Here is a 6215-nt window from a genome sequence, read left to right as displayed (position 1 = left end):
GGGGGGGGCAGAGGGACATCTTGGTGGGGGGTGGGAAGCAGCCAAGGCAGGCAAGGCCCCAAGCTGCCAGGAAATCCCGTGGGGCTGGTTTCCAGAGGGGTCGGTCCCCTCTCTGAGCCCAAGGCCCAGCTGGTGGGGTCTGGCCAAGGGAGGGTTTCAGCCCCTGCTCACTCTGCTTCACAGCCCTGTTGCCGTGCGGTCGTCTCCCTGGGTCTGGCTGGGCTGCGGCTCCAAACGCCCAGGAGCAGATCTGGGCATCCAGACAGCCGGGAGGATGTGGGACCCCGAATTCATGCCCCTGTCACCCAGTTGCCCCCTCTGACCCCCCCTGCCTTTAGACAACTGCAGGGCTGCCCCCGTTTCCACAGGACCCCCTTTCCCATAACAACCAGAACAGGAGTTGGGGCAGGTGGCCGGGGCCGACAACAACAGACGCTAGTGCTTTCCCCCTGCTCACGCTCAGCCCATCTGCGCGGCATTTGGGCATGGGGCTCAGGCCTAGGCAGCCAAATACATTAGCCAGCCAGCCGCAAGGGTAGGAATACCAGCTAGGCATTTACCAAGCTTGCATTTGGGTAAAGATAAAAGCCTACTACTGCCGCCAGCAAAGAGAACAGCTTGAGAGATACCCACTGCTGCCGCGTCCACGTTCCCTCCCCATTCACAACCCCCGGGGTGCTACTAGGCACTGCTCTTGCTACTGCAGCCGCTGCTCCGGCCTCAAAGAAATCCCGATTCCCCGTTCAAAATATGAGGTGCCCAAGGTCCCACAAGGCAGTGGCAGGGCTGGGGAGCGCGTCTGAGCCCCTCCGCCCTCCTGTCCGGCTTCACTGAGGGTCAACAGGGTGGAAACGCGCCTGGGGCAGCCCCAGGGACTGAAGGAGACATGCAGCGTACGGGCCTTGCTCCATCGGGCGCATCCCGCCAATGGGGTGACGCAGAACCGAGCCGGGCCCACGCGGTTTTGCAGCAAAAAAAGGGCGTCAGGCACAACCGCCAACTCTGCTACTCTCCGAGAGGGGCAATCTCCCATCCTCTCCAGATGGAGAAGGCTCCCGTGCCCCACGAAGCGCACCCAGGATCAACACGGGTGCAGAAATGCCCCTAACTGCCCGAGTCGGCTGCTCCCGGCAGGAGGCAAGGGGAGCACGGCTGGGATGGGACCTGCAGGCAGCTGCCCTCCATCCCCTCAACACTGATGCCACGTGAAAAGGCCACGGCACCAGGACAGGAGGGGCACAGGTTGAAACGACTAGGCCAGGACACGAAGCAGCGCGGAGCGGCGAGATGTTGGCGTCGGGGGCCAGAAGGGGAACAGCAGCGAAGCCCAATTTGGAGGGGATTATTGCTCTTCTAAACCCCCACCCAGGGATGGACAATCAAGTTACTAATTCCCGGGTTAAGCAGGGAAGGGGGGGAGGGCTGCTGGGATTAACTACGCTGCAGAGAAAGGCCGTTGCCTCCGACTTCAAGCAGACTTTTGGCGCTCGGCTGTTGTGCTGATGGGCCCAAGGCACCACGAGCCTCCTGAATGCGTGGATAAGTCAGGCCCAGGAAGGGCCGGGCCCTCCAGAGCAGTCGAACCAGCCCCGAGTCTGACCTCTACGCAGGACCCACGATGTGGCTAGTGTCAGGCACGAATGGGGAAGGAAGGAAGAAAGCCATTGCTGTTGTTTGCTTTTAACAATCTTGGTGCAAGCCAGTTTTGTGGGCTGAGGCTGTTTTCGGCGCTGCATTTGTACAGCCCCGAGCACGGGATGAGTAATAAACAGGGTTCGTGACCACCGAGAGAAGAGCTTGCCTTCCCCCCACCCACGTGCTGCAGCTGGGGCCCACCCGCGGGGGAACAGCGCAGCAGCAGCAGGGAGGCTCCTTGCACGGCTGCAATGAGCTGGCGTGCACAGGGGTGTGGTGTGCACACACCTATGCGGGCAGCAAAGGGTGGCATGAGGAAGATGCAGCTGGAATAAGGGCTGTCCAGCGCCAGGCACTGCACAGATACAGCATGCGAGCTCCCAGCCTGTGCAGCAAGGCACCTCAAGGGACACCCTGAAGCGTGGGAGAGGGAAACCGAGGCACAGACAGGGGGAAGTGACTTGCCCAGCACCAGCCTCCTTTGCTACTGTTTTCCTTCCAAGTCCCAGCTCCTGGAGTCATGTGAGCTGTCTCAGAAGAGCTACGTTCCCAGCCCTCAGGCTCCACAACTGTGGAGCGGAGGAGGAGGAGGTCCCAGCGGCCACCAGTTTAATCTTGTGACGTGCGAGTCCACGTAGTGATCACGGCAATTGGGCCGGTGACCATGAGTGGCTGGAGGTCCCACCAGGAAGGGACTTACCGCACCAGTGCACGGTATGAGCAAGGAGCACGCAGGCAAGGCACCTTACCCGCACGGAGGAGCACCATCGCCTTTTCTCTGCAGCAGGGACCGAGTGCTCCTGGGGGCTGCTGAAAACCAGTGCATCCCCGTCCTTCCCAGTCACACCTATCTGAAACTACAGGCCATACTGTTCGAACGGCGATTCTCCCCAGCCTTGCAGGGCAGCCCTGTGCGTCTCGTCTGACCCTGAAACTGGGATAATCGGAGAGCAGCTTCTTCCACGGGCATTTCCCCCAAGCCTGAGCACCTCTGTGCTCCCAGCTCTCCTCCCACGGTCAGGAATTGTCTTTTCACACGAGACACAAGAGAATATTAATGTGATTTAAACCTGCCCCTAGCGAGGGGATGCTGCCCCGAGTCTTTGCACAGCCCTCGTGACCATCCAGCACAGCAAACGGGCCGAGTGCCTCCCTGCCAGTGCTGGGGATGGGTACCAGGAGCACGCGAGGCTGGAGACCTACTGAAGCTCTTGTCTTCTCCATGCACAGTCCCCAACCGTAGTGGCCTAATGGGCAGAGAGGGGCTGCAAAATGATCTTATGGGTTAATTAAGACATGACAAATGAATCCATGCCTAGCCTGCATCCTATCACCACCCAGGTGCCCGCACGGCAGCACTAACAGCTCCAGGTCAGCCTCTTCCACTAGACCGACCAAAAGGGAGCTGCAACGGGCTCGACGCAAGCAATGGCTTAAGGGCCGGCTCCTTGGAGGCTCTCCCGCAGGATCAGGGGGCGAAGGGAAGTCTGGAGGGAAGAGGATGAAGGGGAACAAAGGATGGTGGAGCCGAGATCCCAGCAGGGCTATCGCGGGCAAAACTGGGGGAAGACCTGGGACGTTTCTGTGAGCGCTGGTCACGTCAGGGACCTTTGCTGTTTACCCCTTGAGGGAACGCTAGCAGGTCGAGAGACCCCTGCAAATGCTCCGCCGAGGAGGCGTGTGGCCCGTGGATCCCCGCGGGCAGCTCCCAGATGCGCGTGTGCATGCCTGTGCGTGTCTGGGTAAGAGGCTGGATGACCCGGGAGGTTCCCCCCGGGCTACGGCCTCCCAGGTCCCGTGGGCAGTCTGTGGTGCAGCAGGGACGTGACGCTGGGTCTCCCAGCTCATGCCTGGCTGTTCAGCCACATCCTCCTGCCCCCCTGACTCGCACCCGGGGTTTCTGCCCAGCTCGCCTCACTCCTCCCTCCCTCGGCTGCTTGGAAACCCACCATCACTGCCCATGCACTTGGCGAATCGACCGCGAACCCACCCAGAGAGCAGCCCCCCGTGCTCGTCACGCTCCTTTGCTGGCTCTGTGCATCACCGGAGTGAGATGTCCTGTGCACGCTCTCCTGACGCACCGTCCAGGTTCTCGCCGTGCTCCGAATCCTCGTGCTGGGCCTGGGGGCTCCAGCCCCTGCCATCTCGGGGCTTGGCAGCCCCCCAGGGCAGGGACCCCTCTCTGTGTTACCGTATTGCTCCGGTTATAAATCACCCCTGCACAGAAGCCAAACCTGCATTTCACGCAAAACAGCTTCTTCCCCTGAACTGAAGTTGGGAACGACCTTAAGCCGCTACTGCCTTTGCAACCCCCCAGGAGAATCAGATACGCAAGGCACGGGCCCCATGGGTTAAAAGCAGTGAAAACACTCCAATAAATACAGCCCCGAAAGCGTGCTGTCGTCAGCGTTGTTACTGCGTGCACAAAAATACCGCCGGGGTGAAAATCGGGGCTGCCGAGGGCTCGATTAGCGTTTGATCCCAGGTGTCAGTCGAGTGCAAATTTTATGGTTTGTCTGAAGGAAAACAAGGCTCAAGGTCTAATCAGAACAATATGGGAGGCAGAAAGGGGACTGGGTAAACCTACGGCAGGGCAGGGCAGGGCAGGGCAGGGCAGGACACCTTGGAGACTAACTTGTTCAGAGAGGCGTGATGCAGGGCCTGGACCCAACGAAGTCCCTTCCAATCTGTGAACAGAGACGGTACAAAACAGCAAGGAACAAAACCAGCGCAATGCAAAGGACAGGGCAAGGGGGAAGGGAAGGAGGGGGCAACTGCTGGGAGAGGCAAATGGTAAGGGGCGGAAGGGACCAAAAGGGAGAAACAAAGCAGTGACCGGGTGGAGGGGCTAGAAAAGCCAGTCCAGGGAAGGGGGTCAGAAGCTGGTCTCGGCTAGGACCACGCTGAACACGATCCAGCCTGCGGATCCCAGGGATGCCTGCCTGGATGCGGGCATCTGGTCCAGCCCCTGCTTGAGGCAGGATCATCCCCAACTAAACCCTCCCAGCCAAGCCCCGCTGGAAAGCCTCCAAGGATGGAGATGCCGCCACCTCTCAAGGTACCTGCTCCAGCACCTGACCACCCTCAGCGTCGGGACGTTCCTCCTCGTCTCCAGCCTCAGTTTCCCCTGCTGCAGCTTGAGGCCGTTGCTTCTAGTCCTACCCCTACGGCCACAAGAAAAAGCCCGTCTCCACCCTCCGTGTCACGGCACGCCAAGGATTTGAAGACCCTGGGCTGCTGCAGCTCCCCCTGCAACCCACAGACCAGGACAGTCACTGCAACCGATGAGAAACCTGGGGCGTTTTACGCGATGTACACATACGTATACACACCTACATGTACAAACACACACATGCAGGCCTGCATACAAATGCATCTACACGTGTACATTCACACAGACACGTACAGGTGCATACACATACGCGCTCCCACATGGACATGTGTAGACACATGCATGCACACCCCCTCATATGCATGCGCACCTGCACCAACACCCCCATACAAATGCTAACAAACGCCCACACACACATATACTCATCCATACACAGATGCACACACACACGTATGTATCTATAACACCCCAAGAACATGCATACACACACCCGTGTATACATGCACACAGACACTCCCAAACAGAACACACCCTCCCATACAAATGCTAAACACAAATTCCCCTACACACATACATGCATCCATACACACAAATGTGCGCATGCACACACACATATATGCATGCACCCCACCCCCCATGGATGTGCATACACCCCCCCACACCCATTCACACACGCACACACACCCAGACACGTTGTATACATACACACATATACCCCTGAACAAATGCTAACACACTCATCAATACACACAAGTGCACATGCACATATTTATTCGTACATACAAATGTACACAGACACGCACATGTGTGACCGATCCTGGAGGCTGGACCACCTCCCTTTCACACGTCCTGCTTCCTTCACAGACCAAACACAACGCTTCATGTCCTAAAAAACCCAGGGCTCAGAACAGCAGTGATCCCTGCTCCCGAGACCCCCCGCACCGCTCCTGCCCATTGGCCTAGGGACCCCTCGCCTGCTGCTGCGGTGCAGCCACCTCTGGGGTGGAACGCAGTCGCTGTTTAGCGCTGCCCAGCACACTGCAGCAGCTGGTGCCAGGAAGAGAAGGGCACGGTGCCCCGATGCCAGGAAGAGAAGGGCACAGTGCCCCACGGAAACCAGACAGGGGATTTCAGAAGGGCAGGAAGTTGCCCCAGAACAAGATGCTGGAGCAAGATGCTGTGTGGATGCCCTGTTTCTGCCCAGCGGAGCTGGATGTGACGAGGAATATTCGGGGCCTTGATTTCAGCTCCGAGATGAAAACCTTTGTCTCCTGCCATCCCCCCCGAAGCACGCTGGACACCCCCGAGTGCTGCCAGCAGCTACAACCCCCAAGCCCCTTCATGCAGGACGTGGCCTGGCCTCGCTTGGAGGATGGAGGAGACGCAACCCAGGCGCTGCTGCTGCACGGCCAGCCTTGCAGAGACGCACGCACGGCCCCGCTCTGCCCGCGCCCCAGGGAATCACTGC

The 6215-nt window shown here is 59.2% G+C and overlaps 1 protein-coding gene across 2 annotated transcripts in view; it reads right to left on the bottom strand.

Annotated features, from left to right (window-relative positions):
* Positions 1-6215, bottom strand: part of TRIM8 (tripartite motif containing 8) — a 38496-nt gene that overhangs the window by 3814 nt on the left and 28467 nt on the right. The gene's annotated exons all lie outside the window — the stretch shown is intronic.

This window comes from Gavialis gangeticus, unplaced genomic scaffold (assembly GCF_001723915.1).
Source record: "Gavialis gangeticus isolate Ggan-Ray unplaced genomic scaffold, GavGan_comp1, whole genome shotgun sequence".
Lineage (NCBI taxonomy): Eukaryota > Metazoa > Chordata > Crocodylia > Gavialidae > Gavialis > Gavialis gangeticus.
This window is presented reverse-complemented; position numbering and strand designations above follow the sequence as displayed.